The sequence below is a fragment of the Cebus imitator genome, unplaced genomic scaffold (assembly GCF_001604975.1).
Source record: "Cebus imitator isolate Cc_AM_T3 unplaced genomic scaffold, Cebus_imitator-1.0 Scaffold31, whole genome shotgun sequence".
Lineage (NCBI taxonomy): Eukaryota > Metazoa > Chordata > Mammalia > Primates > Cebidae > Cebus > Cebus imitator.
Window position 1 is genome coordinate 368,246 of NW_016107346.1, and position 12,823 is coordinate 381,068.

Consider the following 12,823-nt stretch of genomic DNA (forward strand, 5'->3'; position numbering starts at 1 on the left):
CCCATTGCTTGTTTTTGTCAGGTTTGTCAAAGATCAGATGGTTGTAGATATGCTGTGTTGCCTCCAAGGCCTCTGTTCTGTTCCATTGGTCTATATCTCTGTTTTGGTACCCGTACCATGCTATTTTGGTACCAGTACCATGCTGTTTTGATTACTGTAGTCTTGCAGTATAGTTTGAAGCCTGGTAGTGTGATGCCTCCAGCTTTGTTCTTTTTGCTTAGAATTGTCTTGGCTATGTGGGCTCTCTTTTGGTTCCATATGAAATTTAAGGTGTTTTTTTCAGTTCTGTGAAGAAGGTCATTGGTAGCTTGATAGGGATAGCGTTGAATCTGTAAATTACTTTGGGCAGTATGGCCATTTTCACGATATTGATTCTTCCTAATCATGAACATGGAATGTTTCTCCATCTGTTTGTGTCCTCTCTTATTTCGTTGAGCAGTGGCTTGTAGTTCTCCTTGAAGAGGTCCTTTATGTTCCTTGTTAGTTGTATTCCTAGGTATTTTATTCTCTTTGTAGCAATTGTGAATGGCAGTTCCTTCTTGATTTGGCTCTATATAAGTCTGTTATTGATGTATAGGAATGCTTGTGATTTTTGCGCATTGATTTTTTATCCTGAGACTTTGCTGAAGTTGCTTATTTCTTTCATTAGCATTATGTAGTTTTCGGCAAATAAGTCCTGTAAATAGTTTGTTACATTTACACCTAAGTAGTTTTTGAGTGACTGTAAACAGTATTTATTTAATTTTGGTTTCCATATATAGATTGTTAGTGCAAAGAAATACAATTGAATTTTCTATGTTTATCTTATATTTTCCAAACTTTCTGAACTCATGTATCAGTTGTAGGAATGTTTTTGTAGATTTCTTGGGACTTTCTACATAGACAACTATATTATCTCCAAATAGGGATCATCTTGTTTGTTTTCTTTCTGATATATATGCCATTGATTGGTGGATGAATTGATTGATTTATCTATATATGCCTAGTGACCTGGCTAGACCTTCCAGTGCCATGTTGAATAAAAGTGATGAGATGATATCCTTGCTTTATTCTGCATCTTGGACAATAAGCATTCAGTTTTTCACTATTAATCAAAATGTTAGCCATGGGGTTTTTTGTAGATATACTTAATTGAAGAGTCTTCCCTTTTGCTTATTTGACTAAGAATTTTATTATGAATAGGTACTGAATTTTTTTTAAATGCTTTTTCTTCATTGATGTAATCATGTAATTTTTCTTCTTTAGCCTGTTAATATGGTGGGCTATATGAATTTTTAAATACTAAACCAGGCTTGCATCCCCGAAATGAACTCCACTTGCCCATAGTGCATACTTTATTTTTATATATTGCTGAATTTTATTTACTAATCTTTGTTTGTTTGTTTGTTTGAGACAAAGTCTTGCTCTGTCGCCCAGGCTGGAGTGCAATGGTGCTATCTCAGCTCTCTGCAACCTCTGCCTCCCAGGATCAGAAAATTCTCCTGTCTGCCTCAACCTCCCAAGTAGCTGGGATTACAGGCACCCGCCACCATGCCCAGCTAATTTTTGTATTTTTAGTAGAGATGGATTTCATCATGTAGGCCAGGCTGGTCTTGAACTCCTGATCTTAGGTGACTTGCCTGCCTCAGCCTCCCAAAGTGCTCGGATTACAGATGTGAGCCACCGCCTTGGCCATCTATAATTATGAGGGATAGTAAACTATTTTCTATTTCTGTACTGTCTTTGTTCTGCTATCAGGGTAATACAGATTCATAATATGAATTGAAAAGTGTTATTTCCTCTTCTATTTTTCTGGAAAAGATTGTATAGTATTGGTATCGATGCTTCTTTCAAAGTTTGTTCTTGTTACTTCTGAGCAGGAGTGGGATTTCCATTTCTCCTCATGGTTTCTGCTGATAGGCACAGTAGGTTGCCATCCTTATTTTGCATGGTATAAAAGACAAAATATACAGGAACACCTCCTTGAATGTACTGGTACTGCTTCCTACACTAGATATGATTTTCTAAGCCTGATTCTTTAGGGTGCATGGAAAAGATAAGGATGATGATTATCAAGTAATTCTCATTGGTATATTGATGTTTAAATCAAGTGATTTATTGACTTTATCTTTTTTTTTCTTTTTTGAGAGAGAAAGACTGTGCAGCGGCAAGTCTCCGCTCACTGCAACCTCCACCTCCCAGGCTCAAACAATCCTCCCACTTCAGCCTCCTGAGTAGTTGGCATACGTGCTTGCCACCACTCCTAGATAATTTATTTTATTTTTATTTTTTGTAGAGATGAGGTCTCACTACACTTCTCAGGCTGATTTCAAACTCTAGGCTCAAGCAATCTTTCCTCCTTGTCCTCCCAAAGTTCTGGGATTACTGGCCTGATTTTATCTTAATGCTAAAGAAGATGTTTGTAAACTGGTGACATGGAAACTCGGGTATTGTAATGTTGAGAATGTCTTAATTTTCTGAGAAGTTTCTCAGCTTTTATTAGGTAGTTAAAGGGTTCTGTGGACTCCAAATTAAATAAAATTACTACTATAGAGAATTTAAGCTGCAGAAGATACTTCTCTTGCACTTCAGCAATTTGGTACCAGTTTAGTAGAGCTTAGCAGTAGGTAATGTTTCAAATTATGTCCCCACGAGGAACAAGGTGTGGTCCTTAATAAATCATTCATAGGCAGAAACCATGTTTTGGCCTTCTGAGACAAATTGAATAGGCAAATCCTTTCATGATGTCCCCTCCCAGGTAAGATTCATTGAATCTGAATGGATTCATTACTGATCAATCTGCCCCATATCAGAGTTTTTACATCTCAGTCCTCTGCACACAGTAGTTTTCTTCAGGTAATGGTCATGTCTGACTCACTCCTATCCCTAGTTTTCAGCATAGAAAAACAATAATGTTTGCTCTATGTAAGTTATGGTCCAATTCCTGAACCATATGCATGAATCTAGCTCATTTCATACTCTCATAGCCACAGATGTGACCTAACTCCTAGCTGACTATCTGTAAATGCTTATCACTGATCACAAAGGAAGGCTGGAGAGGGAGCAGATTAAAGTTGTGTCATGCAAGGATTAAGAGCAGGGCCTGCCTCAAACTAGTCATGAGATCTTGGAGAAGTTGCTTTATGTTTCTGAGCCTCAGTTTCTTCATCTATAAATGTGGATGTTAGTAGCATCCATCCACCTTATAAAATTTTTCTAAAACAATGAGTTATTTTACATAAAACTCCTAATGCTGTGCTCATTACATAGTAAACAATCAGTGGGTTATTTTTTTTTCTTTAAGTATTTGGTGAAAATTCAAGGTCAGTTTTTGTAGTAGGCAGCTTCTACAGCCTCACTAGGATGGAACCCAGTGATTCCTGCCTCCTGGAATCCATACCCGTGTGTAATCCTCTTCCTTTGAATGGGGACTGAAACTGGTGACTCACTTTCAATACGCAGAATACAGCGACAATGATAGCTGTCACATCCAAGATCATGCTACAAAAAGATAGTGACTTCCACCTTGTTCGCTTCCCCTTACCCTCTCGCTTGCTCTGAGAGTGGTCAGTGCCATGATGGAGGAGTCCCATGGAGAGGTCCAGGTGGCCAGGACCCGAAGGTGGCCTCTGGTCAAAATCCAGCTTGTAGTCCAATATCCCGAGAATAACTGAATCTTATCAACAGCCACTTGAGTGAGCTTGGAAGTAAATCCTCCCTCCCTTGAGCCTTGAGCTGATGGCAGCCCTGGCCAACCTCTTTATTGCAGCCTATGAGAGACCCCAAACTGGAGCACCCACTAAGCCATACCCAGACTTCTGATTCACAAAGTGTCTGTTGTTTTAAGCATTAAATTGTAGAGCAATTTTGTTCCATGGCATAGATTAGCATAGTATTGCAAAAAAGACTAGGATATAAGACCTATTGGTGATAGCTCATAAAATATTTATATTCAGAAAGCTGCCCATTATGGCCATGTTTGTACATTTAGCCATGGGACAACTATGGAAGGTAAAAACATGCGCCTCCTGTGTGCTGCGCCCGCCATCTGATAACCCAACCTGATGTTTACCTGGTTAAACACAATTTATAATAAGCACAATATCTGATGCTGAACAGCAACATGGTGATGATGGGGTGGGGGGCATAGAAGGGGAGGAAAAAGAATTAGGACTGACATTTTATGTCTTTTAAAAAATCTGACCTTTTGGAAATATCACTGTGTACATTTAAAATATTAATAAAGGCTGTTACTCTTGGTAGGCAAAAGGGTTTGTTGTCATGTGTGACCTTTTATTGAAGTAAAAGAAAATTGACAGTTTTATTAGCAGCAGAATATCACATGAGCAAATGAAAAGGAGGAAGAAAAGCTGCCACAGTAGTAATTAGTTACATAAGCTGGATATTGTAAACAGCTGAGATTTTAGACAAGGGAAGCCTAAATGTGTCTTTTGAGCTTCCTCCACTGAAGCCAGGGTTAATTACGGCTAGATTGGGTAAGCACTATTCATAGACTATTCTTTTTGCAGGGATTATTTGTGGATTTTTATGTTTCCTTTTTAAAAAAAAATTCAGCCAAGACATTTTTCCCCAAGAAAAATAACATAGAAGAGCCTCTAATCCCTTATCCACAGATATTCATTTATGCATTCATTCAACAGATATCTGCTAAGCATTCACAATGTACATGACATGTTTCTAGGCTCAGAGGAATCAGTGATGAATAAAAGAGTAAGGTCCTTGTCCTTGGGGAGCTTATGTTCCAGTGAGAATGATGGAAAAGAAGCAAGCACTTAAATGTATATCACTACTACATTGAAAAAGCAAGATCTAGAAGGAAGAATCACAATAACTCCATTCTTTCTCTTCAGAAGTTATCCTAATGGTGTGATATTAGTTTGTATCATTTCCTGGATGAAATGTTGGTCCAACCCTAAAATGTCTTTAATTTATATCGTAACTCAGACTAAAGAAATTCTCTAATCACTTTACAGAACAAAACAGTTTCATTTCAGTAATGAAATAATCAAAATTCTTAACTACTTCAAGTATTGCTAAAGCTTCTCACATCACCAACTGATAGAAGCCCATAATAGGGCAAAGGGATTGTAGGCAACTATTGATCTGTCTTCTTATCTTGTGCTTCTCCTTTCCTCCTCCTTCTCCTTCCTGCCTCCTCTGATAGTTTCACACCCCTTTAGAGCTGGATGGAGGAAGAAAGGGAGGTTTTCCTTGTGAGACTGTCATGCCATGGCTTTGCTGTGCTCTAGGCTTGGTCAATGCACAAAACTTTTTCTGCACATGCACTGAAGGAATCTTCAGGGTCCTTGACATGGTTGACACTAATTCCCAGCTTTTTTCTGTGGGGTGCAGCCTGCAGCTTCTAATTGCTAAGATCCTTTCAACTAAGAGACTTGCCTCTAGTTCTGCTTCAGAGGAATTCCATATTAGGCACCTTCTCTGGCTGGTCCTCTTGGTCTGTGGGAAACGTGGGAGTCCAGGCCATTTCCGTCATGGTTGCCTCTTCTTGCTTCACTGTCAAGGCAGCTGGGGCAGCCATAATCAGTTTCTCTTCCTGAGACTTTCCACCTGAGGGTCTAGCACCACCTAGGGGACACAGTCTCTACCAGATTTCCTGAAGCCTGTTTGAGACTGGGTCAAACCACCCTGCTTCTCAGCAACACTGAGTAAGGGAGGGAAAATCCACAGCAAACCAACAACTCTCCCCATTTCTTTTTTTGATAGTTTTCTCTTAATTGACCCTTCCTTATACTTGAGGTGAGTCTTGGGCTCAGGCCATGACAAATTTTCTTTTCCCCAGTCTCTTCTGCAAGTCATGCATAAATAGCCCAATACCTCATTTTAGAATGTGCAAGTGCCTGCCACCTATTATTTTGTTCTTAGCTATTTATGATTATAGCAAACTAGATATAGATCAGCAATTAAAAAGCTATCTATCTATCAATCATTCATATTTTCCAGGTATTGATAACAGCAATAATTAAAAATAATAAGGCTAACTGTAGTATATTATATTATTGAGGCGATAGGAAAGTCTTTTTAAGGAATCAATCCACTCACCCTAAAGGGATTTTGCAAAAAGGAAATAGGGAAGAACAGTGGCATTGAGATGACCTTGGGCTTATTTCCCAAAACAAATTATTTTGTTTTTGAGATGGGATCTCACTGTGTTGTCCAGGCTGGAGTGCAGTGGTGTGATTACAGCTCACTGCAGCTTTGAACTCCTGGCCTCAAGAAGCAATACTCCTGCCTTTACCTCCCTAGTGACTGGGATTATAGGAATGAGCCACTGTGCCTGGCCCACATAGAACTTAATCAACTTGAAGGAAGGAGGACGGGATTATGACTTAAGCTTCTAGAGTGCCCCTAGTCCAGCACTATTCATAGAAAATTCTCAGTATTTTTTTTAATCTGTTGACTAAGTCACTGTTAGGCAAAAAGCAAAGCTATCCCTTTGATACTGGATTTGTTAGCCATGTGAATTCATACCCATTAAAGTACGCCATTTGTGTTGGTCAAGTTGGTGGGTGCAGTGTTTTGGGTCTACTAACCTCTGAGAATTATTCTTTTTGCTCACAGTTTTCCTTACTTTGTACTCAGCCTTTCTTTGTTTAGAAAAAACATTTTTAAAAAAGCACTAGAAAAAACAAACTGTGATGTACATTTTAGAGATTTTTAACTTCAAAGTGAATCTCAGGCTGAAGTTTGAAACCTGTCTTGGTTTGATATGTGATTCTTCTTTTACCGATATATTTATGGATGCAGAAAGGAAACTTGGACATTTACAGAAAACTTTATGAATATTTGAAGAAATGCCTATCAAGTGGAGTTAGGAGACTAAGTGCCTTTATAGCAGGAAAAAATAGCTGTCATAGAACTGAGAGTCAAGTGGGAGTTTTAAGTGTAAACTACGTGAAATCCACTTACTGGGAAATAAATATATATCCTTAAGAAGGACCCTGAGGCAGCCAAGGATTGTCCTTAGCAGCCACTCCTGGTTATTCCAACACTAGCCTCAATGCAAAAGTTACTCTGTGTCTAAGGAATTTCTGTCTTTAAATCAGCTTCCAAGTAGAATTGAGAGACAATTATGTACTAAATTAATGCTTAATTTTAAGCCACCAAGTTTTGGCATGATTTGTTATGCAGCAAAAGCTAACTTATAGAGCCCTTGAATTCTTTTATGCCCCTCCCACACAATAGAACCTAAGCTTCTAAAGTTGGGTGAGTACTATTGATTAGCTCCTTTGTAGCTTTCAAGTAGCAAGACTATTTAAATATTGAAGACATATTTCTTGTTCAGAAAACAATTTAATATTAGATGATACTGACAATTTAGAAGACAAGAAGGTGGGAGGCTATAAATAGTCTAGTTTTACCTGACTTTAATGTCAGTTGATTTTCCAGATTCTAAAACAATTTTCTCTCTAGGTAAGTTATCACTGAAAAGACCTGTTATAAAAATATATATATTGGCTGGGCGCGGTGGCTCACGCCTGTAATCCCAGCACTTTGGGAGGCCGAGGCGGGTGGATCACGAGGTCAAGAGATAGAGACCATCCTGGTCAACATGGTGAAACCCCGTCTCTACTAAAAATACAAAAAAAAAAAAAAAAATAGCTGGGTATGGTGGCGTGCGCCTCTAATCCCAGCTACTCGGGAGGCTGAGGCAGGAGAATTGCTTGAATCCGGGAGGCAGGGGTTGCAGTGAGCCGAGATACCGCCGTTGCACTTCCGCCTGGCGCCTGGTGACGGAGTGAGACTGTCTCAAAAAACAAACAAACAAACTAACAAAAAAACAAAAAACTGTAATCCCAGCACTTTGGGAGGCCTAGGTGGGTGGATCACGAGGTCAAGAGATCCAGACCATCCTGGTCAACATGGTGAAACCACGTCTCTACTAAAAATACAGAAAATTAGCTGGGCATAGTGGCGCGTGCCTGTAGTCCCAGCTACTCAGGAGGCTGAGGTAGGAGAATTGCCTGAACCCAGGAGGCAGAGGTTGCGGTGGGCCGAGATCGCGCCGTTGCACGCCAGCCTGGGTAGCAAGAGCGAAACTCCATCTCAAAAAGAAAAAAATAATGTATATATGTGTGTGTGTATATATATATATATATCACATCTTCAGTGATTCTGATCATTTCAGAATGTTTTTCACTATTTTATTATGCCCTCCAAAGATTTGAGTTCAGTCATTAAACTTCATCCCCTAGCAGACAAATTGCTGATATTATTTCCGTTTGAGTGGGATAATGCCATAATCAGGGTGCTCTTTGGAGTTCTATTCCTCTTCAGCGAAATTGTGCCTGCTTTAATGTGGCTGGAATTGAATGAGAAGGTGATGTGTCATATGAAACTTGGCTATACTAAAGATTTGAAGAAATAAGCGTTCTACTTTAAATACACATGGAAGGCAGAGGGTTCTTAAAGAAACTTTTCCTTTAAATAAAAATCTGAATTAACAGATGGAGATGCAGGTCATGCAAACCAGCTGTGGCTTGACATTTTTTTTTCCTCCTTATAACAAAAAGGAATTTGGGGTAGGAGTGCTGGGCAGTAGTTTACATAGTGTGGTACCTAGTGGGAAAGATGTGTGCTAGGAATATGGATCTTTGGAAGTTAGCAGAAGATGGGCAGAAAGTGGAGGAGGGAGTGATATGGTAAGAGCTGAACCCATGGCTAGAGAATCCCTGTTTCCACACAGGCAGCTTGTTTCTTGAGGGTGCTGGCAAGGGGAGTGAGCCTAAATGGCTGACATAATAGTGGGTGTGGAGATGAGAGAAAACCACAATGGGATGGTAACATCGAGGATTTTATGAAAATATGGGAGAAGAACTGGAACCATCCACATAGTGAAGTTGAATGTTCTCATTAAGGTTACCAAAATTTCTGACAGGCAGCATGACTCCAAATTATTTATATAGGCAATACATTGGAGGAAGTTTCTCCAGAATATGGATCTTAAAGAGCAATGTCCAGCAGTATCATTAAATCAGTCTCCTGGAACTGAGTGCACCAAAACCTCAACTGCACAACTGCAACTCATTGTGCAGGGAGTAAATATTGTTCCATAGAGGACATGGTTTTCCCTCTAACAGGAGAGATGTGGAAACTATTTTATTATAAGCATTAAAGCCCCCAGGGAAGCACTTCCAAGACTGGATGCTTCAGAGGGACCCAGGTGCATGAGATAGCCAGGTGAGTGATGTAAAATTACCAGAGTGGCTCATGAAATTTCAAACTGGAAGCTGGTAATGTTTAACTAAGATATTTTATTGTAGTAGAAGCTGGAGAGCATTCTAGAAGGAAAAGAAGCTTCATAGTGGGTCTTCATTAGTTGGGAGAGGATTCCCTGTACTCTAGGTACTGGACTGTATCAGTCCCATGCTGGTTATCAGCAACTGCTGGGCCCTAGTGAAGGCTACTCATTTCCAGAAATTGGAGATATTTATTCGCCAGGAGTGCAGTGTCAGGAAATAGGATATTTTAAAACTGATGTTAGAATAGTATCAATCAAACTGGGGTTTATGAATTCTTTAGAAGAAATTTTCCATTCATGGTTTTCATTTGATAAGTGAATAAAAGAGTTACATTTTAAAGCCTAATTTGGGTCCCCCAGATGAGCTCATATAAGTAAGGCTTGTCCTGCAATTGCAGTGTCAGCATTTGCATTTATGGAGACAAGTAATAGCTCTAAGATATCTTTACATGCTACCAATAAAAATTTTGTGGCAGTTTAATAAGAGAAAACTGGTGGGAGAATTGAGCCATCACTTTTGCAGGAAACAATAAAGGCATATCAAATTCAGAGGCAATACGATGGCATAGAAATTCTATTTTTCTTTAAAAGATATCTCTGTGTTCCTCATATTTGGGAAATACTGGCTTAGAATATGCCACTGAAATGCTGCAAAAGGGGCAGGCCTCTGAGCAGAAGGTGCTGGAAAAGCTGTGTGCTCTCACTTTGGGAATGCTTCCTGCTGCCTCCACCATCCAATATAGAAGCCCCTAGCCATAGGGGTCTATTTAAATGTAAATATAAATGCACTAAAATAAAAATGAAAAGAAGTGAAAACTCAGCTCTTTAGTCCCACGTTTCAAACGTTTCAGTTGTGAAACCTCACCCCGCCGCACTTCATGTGTTCCATGTCTACCTGTGCCTACTGGCTACTGCATTGGACAGAACAAATGTAGATAATGTTCGTCATCACGGACAATTCTACTGGACAGTACCTCTCTGTGGTCTCCAAGTTTCAGATGTCTGTTTCTTTAGGGAGATGCCTAACAACGCTTGCCCAGGTGTGTAGCAATTGAAAGAACTGTGTGGGTTTTCTATCTATTTGCGGATCACAAATGAGCAGGGAGGTGAAAGTCCGTATGCATTAAGATGTGAAACTGTGTAGCAAGTATAACACATGCACGGAGTGTATATTTTGGATAATCAGGCTGGTCTGGAATTATTAGTTCCAAGAAGAATGCTGGGCAATTTGGATGTCATCTAAGAAGATTCTAGAATTCTCACTCTCTGTGGAGTGCAAATGAGAGAAAGAAAGAGGGCTGTGGTACCGACAGCTTTCAAGGTATAAGATGGATTGGCCAGCAAAGTTTCAATAGACAGCCTTGGTCCCATGTTCAAGCAATTCTGCCTCAGCCTCCTGAGTAGCTGGGATTACAGCCATGTGCCACCACACCTGGCTAATTTTATATTTTAGTAGAGACATGGCTTTTCCATGTTGGTCAGGCTGATCTCAAACTTCCAACCTCAGGTGATCCGCCAGCCTTGGCCTCCCAAAGTGCTGGGATTACAGGCGTAAGCCACCGTATCTGGCCCTAATGTCTTTTAAGAAGAGGAAATTAGGATGCAGATACAAAGAAAAGACCTTGCAAAGGTAGAGAGAGAACATCTACAAATGAAGAAGAAAGGACTTAGAAGAAATCAACTGTGCCAACACCTTGATCTTGAACTTTTAAATTCCTGGACTGTGAGAAAATAAATTTCTGTTACTTTAGCCACCTAATCTGTCATACTTGCTTATGACAGCTCAAGCAAACTAATATAATTTCTTATTTTATTATATAATATTGATCCAAACTTGCCATTATTTTACACATGTGTTTGCTTATGAGCTTATTGTCCATTACCCCAACTAAAATGTAACATTCTTGAGAGTAAAACTGTGTTAGTGCTACTCACTGCTCTGTTTCCAGCACCTACAGCAACAGAACTGGGGACTCCATAGCTGGTTAATAATTACTTGTTCACTCAATAGTAAATCAATGAATTGGGAGGGATTCTAGGAAAATAGGGAAGCAAAATGTGACTCCAAAGTTTAAGTTTTAATACCAAAAAGATGATGCTTCCGTTGATAGAAATGATATAGTTCAGATGTTAACCTAGTTTGGAGAGTGAGCATTGGTTTCAGTGGTATTAAATTTGCAGCAATAAACACTATACCTAGGTAGAAAAGTCCATAATGCCATTGTAAATATGCAATTGAACTTTAAAATAAAGGTTAGGGCTAGTGACTAATTTAGGCATACAACAAAACCAACTAACAATGGCCTAAATAAGATGAATAAAGGCTTATTTTTCTTTCACAGACAAAAAGTCTGAAGGTCAGCTATTTAGAACTTAGATGACAGCCTAGGGATTCAGGGATGTTCTATCCTTAGCACATGACTTCCTTCCTTAAGATCTTCTAAGATTACAAGTGGACTGTGGAAGTTCTGGCCATCAGATCCACATTTTAGGTACAAATAAGAATGGAGAGCTGAAAAGACCTGCCCCTCAGCTGAATCAGCCTGTTTTAAGAACTTTAAAAAAAAAGTCCTATTTAATGACTTTTGCTTGTATTTCATTGGTCACCTTGTATACAAAAGAAGTCAAAAAATGACATTTAGCTGATCACTGATGTGTTTAAAAATATAAGAGTTCTATAACTAAAGAAACAGGGGAGGTGAATATTATAGTCTCTGTCACTAGCATTTTATATTACATTTGTATGGAAAAGAGAGGGTTTCATTTGTGGGTGCTGTATTATGAGTTTCCTAGGACTACCATAACACAGTATGACACAAGGGATAACTTAGAACAACAGAAATTATTATCTCAGAATTCTGCAGGCGAAAAGTCCACAATACAATCAAGATGTTGAGAGGACCATGCTCCGTCTGAAACTGGAAGAGAAATTCTTTCTTGCATTTTCCTAGCTTCTGGTGGCTTGCCAGCAGTCTTTGGGATTTCTTGGCTTATAGATGCATTGCTTCAATCTTTTGTCTTCACGTGGCATTTGCCCTATGCATCTTCACATAGTTTTCCCTCTGTGTCCATCTGTCTCTGTGTCTAAATGTCCCCTTTTTATAAGGACAGCAGTCATACTGGATCAAAGCCCACCCTGATAACCTCATTTTAACTTAGTTAAATCTGCAGAGTCAGAAATAAAGTCATATGCTGAGGTACTGGGGTTAGGACTTTATATATATCCTCTGGGGAAAGCAATTCAACTCCTAACACTATATATTGTGTACTCAAGACAAAGGTTTCGAAATCCTGCACTGAGGAAACCCACAGTGCTATTGTGAACTCACAAAGGTACAGTAGGATCTTTTAAAATTCCAGGGGAAACACAGGCCTACATAACATATGGTGGACCACACAAATTACTAAATCAAAGTAGCTCACAGTTTCAACATTAAATCATGCTACGTTCTTGTTAATGATGCCATAACTTTAAAAATCCAAGTTTGCAAATAAGCAAACATAAAAGTCAATGTGGAAAATAAAGTGAATGTGAGGATGTTTGATCTGATCCTGAATTTTGGA